Below are 10,696 nucleotides of genomic sequence, written 5' to 3' on the forward strand. Positions count from 1 at the left end.
TGGTTTTACCTTCCCTCTTTTTAGAGATTCAATATTGACATTAAGAGAAGATTCAAATCCCAGAAGTTGTTATGGAGTTGCATTTAGAACTGGTATGTCCTGAATGTTCACTGTAATTCTCTCTGGTTAAGGTTAGTTGTGATGCCCAGTTTCCATGTTCTCCTTCTGGTTCATTTTTTAAACTTATCTCTGTAATTTCTAAAAAGTCTTCCAGGCTTTTCAGTGTCAAAGAAATCAAATATGAAGACAGACACTAAATGTGAAAGAATTTAAGATTCCTGTTCAGCACTATTCTCTGAAATTGAGGAAACAGGAAAGAAAGGAGAGAATTTCTCAACAGTCGTTCCTGCTTTGTTTTCCCTAGTCAATAATCTTCTAGTGTGTTTTTACAAACCTCTCCAGGAAAGTGATTAGGCACCAAACCTGACAGAGTTCAAGAAGTTTGGTGTGATCCATGTGGTGTCCTGTGTTGATCAAGGAGTTGGACTCGATGACCCTGATGGGTTCTTTCCAACTCAGCATATCCTATGACTATATTATTCCAAGTCCAGATTATAAATCTACATGAAATATCCATTGCTCAACACCACAGAACTCTATAATGATTTCTACTGCAAAAGGAAACAAAACAGAGTTCCAGCCTTGTGCAGATTTGTTGAATTGGTTTTTATTTCCATGCAGATCCCAAGTGGCCCTGTCATGAATCTGCAACACTTAATTTGACTGCAGAAATCAGCCAGCTGTATCAAATGTCTGTTCTGGGTCAATCTTAAATGGAGACTGAATATTCAGCAAGCAGTGAAATCCACTGTAGTATGATAGAAATACTTTCTCTGTATATAAACATGATCTGTCTGAAGTGAAGTAACTAAGTATTAAATGTCTGTTTTATTTTTGCAGCACTCATTCTTTGAGAAAAACGGGCAAATTTAATTTAGTTGTATTAATTTCATTATATTTTTAATCTGTTTACTACAAAAGGGGGGTATATGAAAAAGAAACTTAAACATGTTAGTAAGCTTGATTATTCAGTTAATACTTCTGTTAATGACCAATTTTGAAAGATAGTATTAAATTTTAAAAGACCAGACAAAGGGATTCACATTCCTTTTTTAGTTTTATGCTTTAAAGGGAATATTTGCTCATTAACACAGATGTTAATGACCAGGACAAAGTGATGGTAACAACACAGTGGGTTTTTTGATTATTGGATTATTTTGATTTTTGCATTATTTGTTTAGGAAAACCATCTAACTTTATCTTCTTCTGTTGCTTCTTTCAATTGACTTTATTTAAAAGTTAGAGAGCTAATTTGAGCTGTTCATTTAGTTAAAGCTTAAGCTATATATCTAGCCAACCCTCCTTAACAAAAAAAAAAAAGTTAGATTGCTTAAGGACAAAATTCATACCATAATGGAATCAAAGTCAAGTAGGATACATCTTTTTTTTCAATATGCATGTATCTCTTCATTGACAACAGAAATAGTCTGAATGGCTTACCTTAGTACTTAACTTTTATGCGGCTAAAATTAGGAAAAAGAAACCCACTCTAAGATGCTTTCCATCATCTGGGATTTTGGATGATATCCCTGACTACTTTGCAATTTAAATTCTTCCCCCTCTGATTTCTGGGAAACTTGTCTTCTTCCCTGCTTTGTAAGGCTCCATCTTCTTAATCTCTCTATTATTCTTCATAAAACCTGCAGCTAAAGGACAAGACTAAAGGTTTTAGTATTAGCCATTAAAGAAATCAAATAATACCTGAAATAATTGTTTATTTCTCAAGATCTAAGTTTGCCTGATTTTTGAAATTGGAACCTCTAAAATGTTTCTCCAGAAAATGTTCAGTAGCATAGCCTGGTCTCCTTTTTCAAATAAACTTGTTTAGAGGGCCTGTTTTTCAGACATTTATAGTTAAAAAGTAAGTTATCTATTGATTTCTTTAGTTGCTAAAAGTGAGCATTTAGTTATAATGAGGTAAAGGAATTATGTATATTAAAATTTATCATATACTGTATCATATGAGTAATGCTTCATTTAAGATTGATTTTATTATGCTGCGATGAATAACACTGGTCTATTTTAGTTACATATTTCTAGTCTTAACTATATGTGGTTAAGTCATTCGTCATTCACCTTACATATTTTTTCTCCATGCTTAGTTTTTTGTTTTATTTTGTTTTCTTTCTTTTTAATTATGAATTCTTTATTTCAATTAAATTCTTTCATAAACATGCAGAGAGTCTTTAGAGTAAGATTTGATGAAAATTAGGAATGACGGTAAAGGTACTTCTTCTTTTGTAACTTTCACTAAGTGTGTAAGATAATGAAGTTATAAAAACTTAGAGAGGGAGAAAAAGGAGAAATTGAAAAGCCATATTTTTCTCCATTACTGGGATCTGCGCTTTGTGAAAAGCTGGTAAAAGTTACATAAATATTTGCTTGCCTTTGGGAACCATCTCTGTCAAGACAGGCAGGTACTTTTTTACATCCGGCTATCTCTTCTTGTTTTTATTTGGCACTGCTCACACTGAAACTGGACAGTACAATGTTGCTCATGTTTTCTTTGAAACCCTCGTGTACATGGTCTTTTCATGCTGCTTACAGGGACCGCTCGAGCTGATGAGAGCATTTATCTGCAAGAGAGGGCAGCCAGCTTTCTGGTAAGGCTACTGACAGAAGGAATTGATTTCATAATTAGAGCTAAATGGCACCTCCCTGGCAACAGACACGTTGAGTCACATCTGCTATGCATGTACCTCTAGGCTCTTCTCTTGGAAACTGTCCTGTATGGGTTCTGCCTGCCTCTCAAGACCAGCAACGAAAAAGGCCTTTTTGAACAGTTCATCTCAGCCAGGTTTTCCAGCTGCTGAGTGTTTACAGCATCTCTTGTGCCACGAATTTTTCATAGTTTCCAGGTATCCTGTCTCAAGGTTAGCATCTTCACTATATGTCCCAGGCTGAATGGGATGTCATAAACCACTATAAACTCCAAAGTGCAAAAAAAATTACAACAAGAACCCTATACAGCTTCCTGTACAGCTTTGTGATTAACTAGAGATAAGTGATTTCCCCAAACTTTTTGAAGGAACATTCTGTGATCAATGTACTGCTTGTACAAGGTAAGCAAATAGCTGCTTTCAAAATTTAATGCGTACAGGCACGTAATAAAGGTGGAAATTAGCCAGCCAACAAGACTGAAACAGCAATTAGCTAAGGATAGTCCTATGAGCTGACCTGAACAGGCAAATCAACCTTCACTTGCATCTCCTACATGAAAGGAGAAATCACAGAAATTTTGTCACTTAACATGATTCCTCCTCTAGACAGGAGATAATTAATCATCCTCTTGCCCTTTATTAGGTAGCTGGATCTGTGATTGAAATTACATACTCATTAGAGTAATCACCTCAAAAAACACTTGAGTTAAAAAATTACATAGATCAATACATAGCTTTGCTTTCAGTAACAAAATTGCACGTAGTTTAAGAAATTGCAGAGTAATTAGCACCTGCATTTTCTTTCCCTTCACTCAGTAATTCCACTTTTTTGTCTTTTCTCTGTTTTCTTCATGTAATAAGAGTTCTCTTATCTTCCTAAAGAAATCTGTCATATTGTTTCATATTCAGCTTTTGAGAAAAATGTCAAATTATTTTACCCAGGAGTACAAACAGTGATACCAAAGGAAAAGAAAAAACCCATTAAAACCAAAAGACATAGCCCTCTTCAACTTTTAGTGATGAACAATAAAAAGTGACTTCATTTATTAAAAGGTAAATTCCAAGTGGTGCGGGAAATTATTTGGTGGTTTAAAATGGCAATGCAGAATTTCCTGTTATTCATGTATTATTTCCTCTCTCCTTCAAATGTAATATTAGTTAAATGATAGCTTGTTTTTTTTTATTATGTTCAGGAAATATGAGTCAACATTTCTGCAATGTTTCTTGTAAATGGAAGTAACTATACTTCTAGAAATTATAATGTTCAATATTAATCCCTGTAGATCGCATTTCACTAGGAAAAGTAAACACAAATGTAAATTGAAAATATTTCCAGCTGATTAGACAAAATGTGAAATCAAAGGTACTTCCAAACACATTGCTATGATTGCTTCAACAGAACGATGAAAATAATGAAAAATATTTTTCTGTGAAAATAACCAAGAGCTCATATTGATATTAAGTACAACACAATCCCTAGAATATTATTCCATTTTTTATTGACATCAGTCATTTGCTGACAAAATCATACCTTTGAAATAGTATTTAGACATCAAAAAATGAAAAAAAAAGTAATTTTAGCCAGTAAACCTCACTTTTTCAAATATGTTCTTTACTTCTACTTTGACTTTGATAATCTCAGAATAGGTCCAGTGAAAGCAAGTTGCTCACGGTTCCATTCAGCTGAGTCTGGTCTGAATATCTTCAAGCCAATTCTGAGCTTATACAAGGACAGAGAATGCACAGCCTGGGCAACCTATTACAGGGCTTGATCATGCCCAAAGCTTTGTGGTGTCTGAGGCCTCTTCAAAACATTTTGAAAATATTCTAGTAACAGCTATTTCGGATTACTTGAGAAGCATTTATTACACACAGAACAATTGTGACCAATATCCAGTGCTATAGAGGGTTTTTCAGAGATCAGAGTAGAAATATTTTTCATTGCAATTTATAGGATACCACCATTCCATGAATAGTAAAGAGATAAGTGTATTATAAAAACCCTTAATGATAAAATTTGTTTTTGAAAAGAATTGACTGAGATAAACATATTTTAGTTGAGAGTCATCATGAACCTTGTATATCTTAATACAAAATGACTTTGGTGTGAATTTTCAATATGTTTATGCTGCCTTCCCAGGATTGATTAAAATTACTCCTGTTGCATACGTAAACATATCTCTGTAAAATGATCAATGACCAAGACCCTATCAGACATTATAAAATGGAAAACCTTTCTATGCATAACCCATATATGGTTTTGCGAAGCAAAACTGAGACCTTTCATAAAGGATCAAGAACTTGGAAAGAGGAAGAAAAGAACAGGGTTGGAACTACTGAATTAAATTAAACTTTTTTAAATTTTCTGGAGATTAAAAATCTTCCAGTCATTAGAGATACTGTATACCTACAAATCAAGGCAAGATCTGGAGACAAAAGGTTTCCTCTATATTTTTCTCCTCAGTGTCTTTTTCCAAGAAAAAAGGTGTATAAATGGTACTCAGACAAGACAGTGCTGCTTAATCTAGAGCAAGTTCCTGAGGGAAAGAGGGCAAATATAAATTTTCTCTTTTTGAGAGGCAGGTGAGGGATTGGAAATTACAGAACAGTTATCTTTACTTCAGTTATGCAATAATACCAATATAAAAGGATACATTTTTGTAAACATCTCAAAAATAGAGTGAGAATGAGTACCAACTAATATAAATTTGTCAAGAACATATCATAGACTCTGAATTTCCTTCTCTGTTGTCAGGAAGTTCTGAATATGCAGAATAGTATATATTGTATATCTTGACCTCGCCTCTCTCTGTCATTTTGTGTGACATTTTCATAAAATTAAGGTCTTCATGAAATTGCTGTGAGGCAGATACATGTTTAGGAAACCATGTTTAGTAGTCAAAATTTGTTCTTTGTTTTCTATCATTACGTATTGAGCAGTGTTCTGCAGAGATCAGTCTTGTGCCCGGTTCTTATCAATGTTCTCATTAGTGACTTGAGTCATTGAGTAGGTAGTCAATGATTAAATAGTGTAGTGTGCTTATTAAATTTCCAATGACATCAAGCTGTGAGGGTCTGTAAACATATATGAGGACAGACTTAAAAAGACCTTGACAAATTAGGAAAATCATTTAAATAAATTGGATGCAATTCAGTAACAAGAAATGCAGAACACTAAGTTTAAATGATAAAAAATTTCAAGTCATAATACATGAAACAGTAATTTTGCAGATTAGAATCTGAGGCAGACTGAGTTGACGTTTTCCTTAATATTAGATACCCAAAAGGTTCCAGACATCTATGTATTTTTTTTTTTTATCCCTTGAGATATTGGGAAGAAATACCTGTTCATGGAACCTTACTTTTTCTAAAAATATGCTTAAGATTCCCTAGAAATGTACATATGTCTCCAACAATTATCAAAGAAGCCCAGGACAGAAGCTCAGATGTAGATGTCCATGCTGTAGAAAGACAAAAACACATTAAGTGTTAGAGACAGATAATTTTCTCTTAAACCAAATGAGAAAAATTCTCTTTATTTGAAGCAATTATGAAGGACTCAAAGTCAATTAAAGAACAGGAAATCCTATATGTAGATTTACCAAATATAATGAGGGACCACCAGTGGTTCCTACAATTCATGAGCCAGCTCCTCTTTGCCTACTCTCCACCAAAATCATAACACCAAAATCTCACTATGCAGGAAAAAAAGTATTTGAAAAGCAGATGTGCAAAACATTGTGAGTCAACACGACAAGTCAAACAATGCAATGTTGGGGCCACACATCTGAAATCTAGCCCAATACACCAAAGCACTTTGTACTTCTCCATCTAGATTTTATGGCTGGCTGCTAGAAATCAGTGAGATTACTCAGGCCCCTCGAATCATGCAAGTGTCGATCCTGGCTACTGTCTTTGACAAACTTTCTTGAAAGGCATATCCAAATACTGTCAATAAGCAGCAAGAGCCCAGCTGCTTGAACAGCTGCAGCCCAGATTTTATTCAAAACATACTCAGTTCTTGTTCTGATCCACAGAATTATTTCAATTACCCTCCCCTAAGGTCTAATGGGTTATCATAATGAACAAGAGCTATTGATAGCTGTATGCTAAAGACTTTATGCATGTTATTCACAAATCCTAAGCACGTGTGTTGTTTCAACAATCTACTGAAAGATATAGATGACCTTCCTGGCTAGTGTTAGGATTTTGGGATCACTTACATTGGTTTATGGACCATGGATTTTTAAACTGATAAACCTAGAAGTAGAAAACCTGGGAAGAGCTGATAAAACACTGAGAGTGTCTAGCTACCCATTACATGCAAGCAGGCTGATTTCAATTGACTGAAAATGATTGTCTTTTTCTACTGAAGAGCTTTATAGGAAGAATGTGACAGCCACTTCCAGCTCCCAACGGGCAGCTTTTTTTTTTTAACACAATGTCAAAGGAATTTTTTGGAACTTAGGAAATTTTTTACATGGAGTCCCAGGATTCACAGCATTATGTAGTATCCAGAAGCCCTAGTGACAGTTTGTTTCTCACAAAAGTTTCAATCTCTGCTCTTTCCTCCAGGAGAAAATTGGGAATGTGCTACAGCTACAACTGAAATGCTTACATCTTCCATGTTTCTTTCCACAACATCAGAGGAGTTAGACAGATAGAATCTGTCAGCAGGAGATTGCATATACTATTTGGTCCCAGCAATAAATTGTTTTAAAAAAGAAAATGCAGACTTAATCAAAATGAACAGTAAAAGCAGCAAAAATCACAGGATTTCTTTCTTTAATCTGTTAGTGTTTAGCTTGTGAGGATTTGAGCTTGCACTAGGCAGTCGTATGGACCATATAAGTCGAGTCTGATACCTGCTGTCACTGTCTGCGTCAATCAAGTGACAGTGTTATTTCCATCAAATTTATTAGAGTTGTGTGTCCCTGGACACTGGCTCTGAGAGCTGAACAGCCAGAAGCCTAAACCAGGAGAAGTTCAGTGACATTTGGATGAGAATGATTCAGTGCCTGTTTCTTATTGAGGAAGGGGATAGGAACAGATAGGTTTATGCATGAAAGGAGCTCTGTGCTCAAGGTCTGTAAACAATGAGAGTCACTATTTCATAAGTGTTCTGTGACACTTTGTTATGAAGTAGAGAGCACAAGGTTGTCCATAAATCAATAGGCATAAATGAGGATAAATAAACATCTCAGAGATGTGTTATGGCCTGCAATAAGCAGAAAGGCAAGTACCTTGTGCCCTGTCACATCCAAAGCAGGTCTCAGCCTGCCACTGTGAGACTTTTGTCCTCCCTTCTTCCTCATATCCAGACACCTCCTGGGACCTGGTCCCTCTCACTTTGGATGTCTTTTCTTCACTCTCCAGTTGCAGTTCTCCTGCCTGTTATGACCCCTCAGCCCACAGCTAAGCGCTGCTATTGCCCTTCTACTCAGACCTTTCTTGAAGGACTTGCTTTCCCCCCTAGAGTGAGTTTTCACCTGCCAACTCTCACTCTTTCATGGTTTCTTGAAAACAGTTTGTTAAAGCTTTAGAGCCTGATAAAGTGGTGGAAGCATGGATTTTGCTGACCTCAGTAAGGATTGCTGCGAGAGTTTTGGCAAATGATCTCTGTAAATTATAAAAACCATTTGAAAATAAACTGCCAGCGGAATACGTTTTGATAGATGTCTTCTTAAAGAAAATTTTTTGTTTTGATAGCATCAAGCTGTTCTAGTCTGACTTTTTATACCCATAAGCCCAAATAAAAATCAGAATTGTTTTCCAGAAGGAAAAGGGAACCTTTTATACATAAGGAGTTCAATGCCAAAATGTGGATTGGTATGAACACTTGAGTAGCTAACTTGGTGATCAAATTTGAGATCACAAAAACTAAAGAAAACACAACACTAGTAAAAGAGCATGTGAAATATCCATAGAAGTGAATAAATCTTCACCATTGCTGCCTCAAAATGGTAATTTACTACATTGTTATCTGAGGAAAGCTGTCTAGACCATGGAAATTTTTATGCTTATGGAAGAATCTCAGAATGACACTTGAGCAAGCGCTTAATCTGCCCAGGTTATATCCTGACAGGCTGAAAGGATATAAAGTCATCAATAGTCTGCTTTGCTACGTACTTTTCTCTTTGGAAGTATTTGCATTTGTATATGAAGAAGTGTCTGTAGAGTTCCTTCGTAGCTGTTCTTTGCACTGAAAAACATATTTAAAATTTTCTTTTGTATCTGACTGTTATCTAATGACATTCATCCTGAGAAGTGTAACTGCCCAATTACTGTGTGCAACCCGTATTTTCTCATTGTCCTAGGGTGACTTTATGATGCTTGTATCCCCAGTTGAGAGGTTTGTGAGTACTTGCCTGTTAAATAAACAGTTTTTTCCACTTCTCTTGAAGGAGGTTTATGTCTCCTGAACTGGTGCGAAGAGGGACTATTTGAATTTGCTTTCTAGAGGGAACCCATTCAGAGGATTTGTCCCAAATTTGCCCTAAACCACGACACTCATGCATCACCAGCCTTATTCCTCCATTGTCTGTGGAACATTATTTCATGCAACCTTAGGTCTCAGTATTATAAGCAAAATGTACTCTGATTCGTCAGTGAAGATCCTCTCCTGCATCACAGCCATTTATTCTAGCATAACATTCCCTACTGTTTTGCACAGATGCAGCATAAATATGCCCTCAGAAGAGAACCATTACAGCTCAGGCCCTTGATCTCAGATCTTCATTAAGCAGTCCACCCTCTAATTCACTTGAGGACTTCCTTGATGTTAACTTGCATAATACTTCATTTTGTTAGCTGAATACACAGTGTATTTCCTATCATGAAACAGAGGCATATACATGGAGCAAAGTTTTCTATGGAAGGAACCCTATTTAAAAAAGAATATGAACTTGCAAACCAAAGGCTAAGTTGAAATCAGATCTGTTTCTCTGAGGGAGCAAGTATCTTGCTGATTAGGGTATACAAAAATCTCACTTTTGTTGGAATGTGGATAAGTAATAAGATGATAAAATTTTAAGTGTCCAGCACTTAAACACACACTCCAGATTTTGGAAAATCATCCTCAACATGAAATTATTTTTTTGTCAAAGGTCCTAAAATATTGCTCTTTGATAAAGGAACAAATATTTGCTCCAGAGTTAGGAGCCTTCATGGATGGTGTTTAATTGATGGAGTAAAACAGCCCTGCTTCTTATAGATCTGAAAGGTTTCTTCCATGACATAGTCCTTCATAAAATATGGCAGCCTGCCTCCCAAGTCAAAAACTGTAGATAAGGACCTCTTATCTTTGTTAATCTAATTGTTAAACTATTACATTAAGAAATAGCCTAAATTTTTTATCATCAGAGCTTTCAGAATGACCCTAAATGTATAACACTGTAGACTCCATGACCATACTGCATTTACAGTGTTCACATTGCCAGTATCATGGTTGATAGATTTTTTTATACTTTAAGTCTTAATATTAAAACATACGTTTTACTCACATTGGAAAAAAGAAATATCAAGATATATTTGCATCTTTTGTAAGGAACATAATGAAAGCTAATGTTTTATTATATATTTTATATGTCCGAACATAGCGTAGTTTATAGAAAACATGCTATAATTTTTCCCTAAAATGGGTCCCCTTCCTTGAGACTTGTGGCTGCTGGCAGCTGACTGACAATAATTTTACACTGATATTACATAAAATCAGCTGACATCGTAAGCAACAGTTCAGCATACTAAGTGCTTATTTGAACTTATTTGAAGTTCTGATTTCTCGGTACATTAATTTTACATAGCAATGCGTGGTGTATTCTGGTATGCACTGACAAAGTTGCTCACCTTTGTGAGATGGGACTGAGGAGCTGCCACCCTCCATCCCTGAGCTGCTCACTCCTTCTTGACATACTTTTTAAGAAATGTCTCTGAGTTCAGTTGTAACATGGACACATTTTTCAATATAAAGATGTAGT

The sequence above is a fragment of the Zosterops lateralis genome, assembly GCF_965231275.1.
Source record: "Zosterops lateralis genome assembly, chromosome: 3".
Taxonomy (NCBI): domain Eukaryota; kingdom Metazoa; phylum Chordata; class Aves; order Passeriformes; family Zosteropidae; genus Zosterops; species Zosterops lateralis.